Source organism: Battus philenor, unplaced genomic scaffold, assembly GCF_028537555.1.
Source record: "Battus philenor isolate CCGP_79_NKW_IND1 unplaced genomic scaffold, ilBatPhil1.0.hap1 SCAF_37, whole genome shotgun sequence".
NCBI classification, from domain to species: Eukaryota; Metazoa; Arthropoda; class Insecta; order Lepidoptera; family Papilionidae; genus Battus; species Battus philenor.
Genome location: NW_027181701.1, coordinates 297464 through 306650, shown reverse-complemented (window position 1 = coordinate 306650; position 9187 = coordinate 297464). Strand labels below are relative to the sequence as shown.

At 35.0% G+C, this 9187-nt stretch overlaps 1 long non-coding RNA gene across 1 annotated transcript; it reads right to left on the bottom strand.

Annotated features, from left to right (window-relative positions):
- Positions 1–6675: 6675 nt before the first annotated feature.
- On the bottom strand, positions 6676–7764 carry LOC137927805 (uncharacterized). The gene is made up of 2 exons (XR_011107937.1): positions 7322–7764; positions 6676–7001 (listed from the first exon to the last, which is right to left on the bottom strand). It is a non-coding gene; the product is annotated as an uncharacterized lncRNA (long non-coding RNA).
- Between the last annotated feature and the right edge of the window lie 1423 nt (positions 7765–9187).

Here is a 9187-nt window from a genome sequence, read left to right as displayed (position 1 = left end):
TTTATTTATTACATTCACATGTAATCCGAATTAGGAAGAGATACAAACTTTACTATTGCCAGGACAACAAGCCATTCATCGTCATGATTTAACTGCACGTGTGTTTAAAAAAAATTGAAATCCTTTATTGATTTTATTGTTAAATATTCAATTTTTGGTATCACACGTTGTTGGCTGTATACGATAGAGTGGCAAAAGCGAGGTTTGCCTCATGCCCACATTTTGGTTTGGCTTAAAGATAGAATCCGTCCTGAAGAAATCGATCAAATAATTTCAGCCGAAATTCCAGACCCATTAATTGATCAAGAATTATTTGATATTGTCACCAAACACATGATCCATGGGCCATGCGGTGCTTTCAACATGACGTCACCGTGCATGGAAAATGGAAAATGTAAAAAAAACTTCCCAAAGCCGCATACGAATGACACGATCACGGATATTGATGGTTATCCAAAGTATCGCCGCAGAAGTACTGAGAATGGTGGCCACACATTTACAATGCGACTGCCGAACTTTCCAAATCAAGTTGAGTTTGATAATGAGTGGGTGGTACCATACTCACCACTACTTTCAAAAACTTACAAATCTCATATCAATGTTGAGCTTTGCAGTTCTGTTAAATCAATTAAGTATATTTGTAATTATGTAAACAAAGGCAGTGATTTGGCCATATTTGAAGTACAAAACATTAATAAAAATGACGAAATAGCACGATACCAAATGGGCAGATACATTAGCAGCAATGAAGCTATTTGGCATATTCTCAGCTTTCCCATCCACGAAAGAGATCCTGATGTCCAACATCTGGCAATACATCTTGAAAACGGTCAACGTGTATACTTCACTGAAGAAAATGTTCTCCAAAGAGCGTTCGAAGCTCCGAAAACGACTCTAACTGAATTTTTTACATTGTGTCAAAAACCTGATGTTTTTGGCCAATTCGCGAAGACATTGGTGTATGGTGATGTTCCACGTTATTTCACATGGAACAAATCCAGTAAAAAATGGGAGCCACGGAAACAAGGAAAACCACATCCTTCCATTACAGGCATATTCAAAGCTAAGACATTGGGGAGACTTTACACGGTACATCCAAAGCAACGTGAGTGCTTCTATTTACGTTTGTTATTGGTGAATGTTCCCGGACCAACGTCTTTTGAATTTTTACGAACAGTTAATGGTCGAGTATTCAATACATACCAGGATGCATGTCGTGAACTGCAATTGCTAGAAGACGATAACCATTGGGACTTAACGCTTGCTGATGCTGCGTTGACATCAACACCGAATAACATTCGTCAGTTGTTTGCAATTATTTTGACGACATGATATCCCTCGCAAGCACAAACTTTGTGGGAAAAATATAAAAATTGTATGACAGAAGACATCTTGCACCGAATTAGACAAACAAATCAATCCCAAAACATAGATTATACACCAGAGATGTACAATGAAGCATTGGTCTTAATCGAGGATTTATGTGTTCTTATTTCAAATTTACCACTTAATCATTATGGTATGCCATCACCTAATCGTCCAGCCACCGACTTAGTCAATACCGATTTACAACGAGAAAATCAATATGACCATGGAAGTTTAGCAACAATTATCATGAACAGTGAACCGTTACTGACAGCACAACAAAAAATTATTTATGATCGGATTATGCTGGCTGTTGCTGCTGAACAAGGCGGTTTTTTTTTCTTGGATGCACCCGGTGGAACCGGTAAGACATTTTTAAAATCGTTGATTCTTGCCAAAATACGGTCGCAACAAAAAATCGCATTAGCAGTAGCATCGTCAGGCATTGCGGCTACTTTACTGGATGGTGGGCGAACAGCACATTCAACATTCAAGCTGCCATTGGACGTTCATAATAAACCAGATGCAATGTGTAACATCAAAAAGAATAGTGGAATAGCTGCAGTGTTGCGGAAGAGTTCTATAATAATTTGGGATGAGTGCACAATGGCACACAAATATTCACTTGAAGCATTAAACAGAATTATGCAAGATTTAAACAGCAATAATAAACTTTTCGGTGGTGCTATCTTACTTTTGTCTGGTGACTTCCGGCAGACCTTACCGGTTATACCTCGCTCTACTTTCGCGGATGAGATTAATGCATGTTTGAAACAATCATTCTTATGGCGAAGTGTTGAAACACTTCGATTGACCTTCGATTAAATATGCGAGTACAATTGCAAAATGATCCATCAGCACAAATATTTTCCGAACAACTACTAGATATTGGGAACGGTAAAATAGAACTGCAACTAAATACGCAATGCATTAAACTACCAGACAATTTTTGCACTGTTGTTCAGGATAAAAATGAATTGATTCAGAGTATTTTCCCGGATATACAGAATAATTATTTGAATCATGAATGGCTTAGTCAACGGGCGATTTTGGCAGCCAAAAACGTTGATGTTGATGAAATTAACTTCCAGATACAACAGTTGTTACCAGGCGATCTGATGTCTTTTAAATCAATCGATACTGTTGTTGATGAAAATGAAAGTGTAAATTTTCCGATTGAATTTTTAAATTCATTAGATATCCCTGGAATGCCACCACATAATCTTCGATTAAAGATTGGTTCCCCTATTATTCTCCTCCGTAATTTGAATCCACCTCAATTATGTAACGGTACGCGTTTGGTCATCAAAAAGATCACCGGAAACATTCTTGAAGCAAACCATTTTGGCTGGGAAGTTTAAAGGAAAAGTGGTCCTGCTGCCACGTATTCCGATGATACCATCAGATTCTACCGTACCCTTCAAAAGGCTACAGTTTCCAATTCGTTTAGCTTTCGCCATGTCTATAAATAAATCTCAAGGTCAAACAATGTCCATTTGTGGTTTAGATTTGGAAAATCCATGTTTTTCTCATGGGCAACTATATGTTGCGTGTTCACGTGTTGAGAAACCGTCGAATCTATTTGTGTTAGCTAAAGACAGGTTAACCAAAAACATTGTGCACCGATTGGTGTTAAATTAAATTGAAATTGAAAATATTTATAATTCAAAAAAATAGATATTAATGTTTAAAAGTTTAAGACTGTCTGCCTTGCATACCTCATTTATGAGTTTAAGCGTCACATGTTATTTACTGTATTATACTGTATTATACTTATATTTGTTATAAAATAAATAGAAATAATAAATCTGATAAATTTTTATTTTGTACCTATTGATTTCTGCTTAATATCAAGTGTAAGAACATTTTAATTAATTGTGTTCAACGTACTTCCCCTTCAAATCTCAATCCAGTGAATTTGTATACCAACATCAACATTTTCGTCTTTGTTCATAAATAATTTCATTGTACTGAAGGGTTATAGTAGTAGAAAGTCAAATAAGGAGTCAAATTAGATTGTTTACTATAATGTAATATAACAAAAACTTTAGCCACAGCAACGCGTGGCCGGGTCAGCTAGTCCACATATATATATTTATATATATAAATTAACAAAGTAATAACATGCGAACTTCAAAAGTTAATTGTAAGAAAAAACAGGTAACAACAAATAAAATGGACAACCCACAAGGACATCATGCCCCGTGCGAGTTGTCTTTTCCTGTCATTATTGACTCATGTTTTGCACCTGTTTTACTACACGCGCACTCGCTGATCAACTAATAAAAAACACCGGCTGCCAATCTAAGAACGTTCCACATAACATGCAATAAAATAAGGATATTCGCAATTGCATTCAAATAAATAAACAATAATTTCGCAAATACATGTACAGGTGTCCGCAAGTGCAGTCAAACAAAATTTCAATGTTTCGTCACCGCGCTGCGACATGACGCTCGTACTGCCATTGTATTGTGCTGTAATGCCTTAATTAAAGTTCTCATTGTAAAAATTGACGATGCGCAGTTGCGACATACTAGCAAAATAACAAAAACCAAACTCATGTTATTTACTAACTAAAAGTGACAAATTTTTTTGCGAGCTTGGGATTCGCGAAAGCATTTTATTTTCAAACAATTCGTTAATTAGATTGCGAAAAGAGGGGTTTCAATTCACAAGCCGAACTGCTTATTATAACTTGGGCTGAACATAACAAACATCTCTAAAGGCAACAAAATATACCGATTAGTTCCATAATAATGCACAGTTGTATTGGGACATCTTGAATTTATGAGTTTTGAGGAGATTTAATGACTTATTATTTTAAAAAAGACATATTACTCTTTACTGTACACGTTAGAAAATATATACATTGGCAGTCTTTATCATATGGGGCAAATTTTTTCAGGCCATCATAGTATGAAAATAGACAAGTATCTGGTATTTAGGTGCGCACGCACGCACGCACACGCACACGCACACGCACACGTACACGCACACGCACACACACACACACACGTATTATTCTGTTCAACTAATTATATTCGAAATCAGTCACATGGACTTTCAGCTTCTCCTACGGCTGATAGACACTCCCAGTGCAAGGCATTGTCTTCCCCCCAGTGACCGGTGCAGCGCTGTCCGCTATCAGGTAAATTTCGATTTTAACTTTCTCAAATAGCATACAAGTATTTATTGATCTTCTTTTTGAGTACGTAACAAAGATAATAAATAATAGGACAATTTAAATTGACCACTTATGTACGAAATCCAGTAAGGTTAGCCACAAAGGTTGCTAATATCAAAGTTTTTAATTTCTTTTTATCTCTAGTTCAACTGCATAATGTTTATGGCAGTGATAAGCGACGTGACAAGTGTTACCTGTAGTGGGCTGATGATCTGTGCCCGTGTAAGCTGCTGCGTTCCGAGCACCGGCTGCACCTGGACACACTGCGCTTGAAATGGAACTGTCTGAGCGGTCGCCCCGGCTGATTTCGCCTTGCCTCCGGCCACCTTAGCGCCACTAATCATCTGCGGAGCGACAACTATGTTATTAACGCATTTGGATCGTAATAGAAATGGATTTAAATAACACACACGCACACACGCACGCACGATCTTTATCTTGTGTATTTACGTCCATTTCTGTTAAAATGTCAAATAATCACGAATAATAAAAAATATAAATAATACCTGGTCTAGCATAAACTTACGTTACAAAAAAAAATATCCGATAATAGCTAAAAAACAACTTTATGCTAAAGTTTTACATGTGATTATGTAGAGTGAAAAGGATATGTTAATATACTAAACTAGTTATTCAATGTGTCCACCCTTAGCTTTGACGCACGCTTTTAGACGATAGGGCCATTCGTCGATGGATTTACAAACGGTTTCCATTGGAAACTCGGTCACTGCTGCCTCCAAAGATTTCTTGAACGACTCAATATTTTGGGTGATGATTAGAGCAGGTTTTCAGTTTTGATTGCTTTTAATAAAAAATATTAAAAAGACTACTTCATATTTCAAGCAGTATAAAGGAAACTACTGATGTTGATCTTCGCTTCAAGATTTTCTAAGAATGTCTCATTTTCTTCTGAAATTGATACAAGAGAGGTAACCTAACTTTTAAATTTTTAAATCTATGCAGTATTAATGTAACGCTGTGGGGAGATTCTTCCGCCGGTCGATTAATACATTCGTCTTAGTTTTTATTTTTGATTGCTTCTAATAAAAAAATATTAAAAAAAAAACTTCAAATTTCATGCAGTATAAACGAAACACCTGATGTTGATTTTCGCTTCAATATTTTCTAAGAAAGTCTTAATTTTCCCCTGAAATTAATATTAGAAACGTAACCTAACTCTTAAATTTTTAAATCTATGCAGTATCAATGTAACGCTAGGTGAAGATTTTTCCGCTGGTCGATTAATACATTCGTCTTAGTTGTTTTTATTTTTTATTGCTTTTAATAAAAAAATATTAAAAAGACAACTTCAAATTTCAAGCAGTATAAACGAAACACATAATGTTGTTTTGCGCTTCAAGATTTTCTAAGAAAGTCTCATTTTCTTCTGAAATTGATATTAGAGACGTAACCTAACTCTTAAATTTTTAAATCAATGCAGTATCAATGTAACGCTAGTTGAAGATTTTTCCGCTGGTCGAATAATACATTCGTCTTAGTTTTCATTTTTGATTGATTTTAATAAAAAATATTATAAAAAGACAAATTCTATTTCAATCAGCATAAACGAAACACCTGATGTTGATTTTCGCTTCAAGATTTTCTGAGAAAGTCTCATTTTTCTTCCAAAATTGATACAAGAGACGTAACCTAACTTTTAAATTTTTAAATCTATGCAGTATTAATGTAACGCTGTGGGGAGATTCTTCCGCTGGTCGAATAATACATTCGTCTTAGTTTTTATTTTTGATTGCTTCTAATAAAAAAATATTAAAAAAAAAACTTCAAATTTCATGCAGTATAAACGAAACACCTGTTGTTGATTTTCGCTTCAATATTTTCTAAGAAAGTCTTATTTTTCCCCTGAAATTGATGTTAGAAACTTAACCTTACTCTTAAATTTTTAAATCTATGCAGTATCAATGTAACGCTAGGTGAAGATTTTTCCGCTGGTCGATTAATACATTCGTCTTAGTGTGCCGTCATAAAAAGAAAATATTATATATTTAATTAATTAAAAGGGTAGTTATGTTGGCAATAAAAAAAAAGGGCACAAGAAGAAAAGTATGTATATGTATTTAATTAACTAAGGGTAGAAGTTGATGGCGACAAAAAGGCACACAAAGAAAAATATATATGTATTTAATTATTTAACTAAGGGTAGTGGGCAGAAGGCCTGGTCTAATTTTGCACCGCAGCTCGGTACTCCCCTGATGGTGGTGGTAGCCAGCCGCACGATCTTCCAGGACTGATCAGGCGGCAGCAAGTCGAGAGCAGGGAGCGCCGTTAGGTTGCAGTTTGTATCGGTTCCGGTGCACGGTGATATAATTTCAACAGTGTAAAACTTGCAGTGTAAAACTTGCAGTCTAAAACTTGCAATGTAAAACTCGAAGCGTAAAACTTGCAGTATAGAAGTCGCAGTGTAAACTTTGCAGTATAAGACTCGCACCTGTGAATAAATGTCACAGTTATGATATACATATATAAATATATGTACATTTTGCTCCGCTGACACTAAACCCGGAGATGGCTTGCGATGAAGTAAGGGCAGAAACCGAAAGCAGTTGATGTGATTGTTTACTGTCAGAACGGAGTTACAAAATGTAAAGCATGTAAAATAAAAATAGAAGAGATAAATAAATAAACAATTGGAAAGTAATAATGAATACATAATGATGGAACTATGGACACAGACAAAATGTTGAGCTCTAACTTATAGATGAACGCTACTTAATAATGATGTCTTTATAATATTTGTTCAACACTTACCCCTTTGGGGTGCGAGGCGATGTAAAGGTTGTGGCGTGAACTAAATGATGCCCAGAGAATGAATAGGACCAAGGCGTGAATTTATAACGTAAATTCTAATTGGCCCCGGCGCGTGTGAAGACACATAGCTGGTGAACGCAACCGACACAAAGAGTGCATCGGTGCGTGAGACGACACCTAGCTAGTGAACGCGACCGAGGCCTGGATCCTTCTCCCGAGCACTGGTGTAAACTCTGTGTGCTGGTGCGCGGGCGCATTGGAATTTTTGTTATAAAAACAAAGATCCGTTAAACCAATAGCATGCTCCCACGACCCCACGCCACTTGAGACGTACCGTTACCCGCTAAGGGTTGAACAATTTTTTGCTGTATTGCGATTTATGAGACGTTTCTCGTGATTATATTTTTTTTGGTTAAAATTTTAACTAAGATTTATGGGACGTTAACTTGCAACGTTACATTAGTTGTTTTTATTTTTTATTGCTTTTAATAAAAAAATATTAAAAAGACAACTTCTAATTTCAAGCAGTATAAACGAAACACCTAATGTTGTTTTGCGCTTCAAGATTTTCTAAGAAAGTCTCATTTTCTTCTGAAATTGATATTAGAGACGTAACCTAACCCTTAAATTTTTAAATCAATGCAGTATCAATGTAACGCTAGTTGGAGATTTTTCCGCTGGTCGATTAATACATTCGTCTTAGTTTTCATTTTTGATTGCTTTTAATAAAAAATATTAAAAAGACAAATTCTATTTCAATTAGTATAAATGAAACACCTGATGTTGATTTTCGCTTCATGATTTTCTAAGAAAGTCTCATTTTTCTTCCAAAATTGATACAAGAGCCGTAACCTAACTTTTAAATTTTTAAATCTATGCAGTATCAATGTAAAGCTAGGTGGAGATTTTTCCGCTGGTCGATTAATACATTCGTCTTAGTTTTCAGTTTTGATTGCTTTTAATATAAAAATATTAAAAAGACAACTTCAATTTCAAGCACTATAAACGAAACACCTGATGTTGATTTTCGCTTCAAGATTTTCTGAGAAAGTCTTAATTTACTCTTGAAATTGATATTAGAGACGTAACCTAACTTTTAAATTTTTAAATCTATGCAGTACCAATGTAACGCTAGGTGGAGATTTTTCCGCTGGTCGATTAAAACATTCGTCTTAGTTTTCAGTTTTGATTGCTTTTAATAAAAACATATAAAAAAAACAACTTCATATTTCAAGCAGTATAAACGAAACACCTGATGTTGCTTTGCGCTCCAAGAGTTTCTAAGAAAGTCTCATTTTATTCTGAAATTGATATTAGAGAAGTTACCTAACTTTTAAATTTTTAAATCTATGCCGTATCAATGTAACGCTAGGTGGAGTATTTTCCGCTGGTCGATTAATACATTCGTTTTATTTTCATTTCTGATAGTTTTTAATAAAAAAAAATTAAAAAGAAAACTTCGAATTTCGTGCAGTATATACGAAACACCTGATGTTGATTTGCGCTTCAATATTTTCTGAGAAAGTCTCATTTATCTTACTAAATTCATATTAGAGTCGTAACCTAACTCTTAAATGATTAAATCTATTCCGTATCAATGTAACGCCAGGTGGAGATATTTCCGCTGGTCGGTCAATACATTCGTCTTAGTTTTCATTTTTGATTGCTTTTAAAAAGAAATATTAAAAAGACAACTTCAAATTTCAAGCAGTATAAACGAAAAACCTGAAGTTGATTTGCGCTTCAAGATTTTCTAAGAAAGTCTCATTTTCTTCTGAAATCGATAGTAGAGACGTAACCTAACTTTTTAATTTTTAAATCTATGCAGTATCAATGTAACGCTAGGTGGAGGTTTTTCCGCTGGTC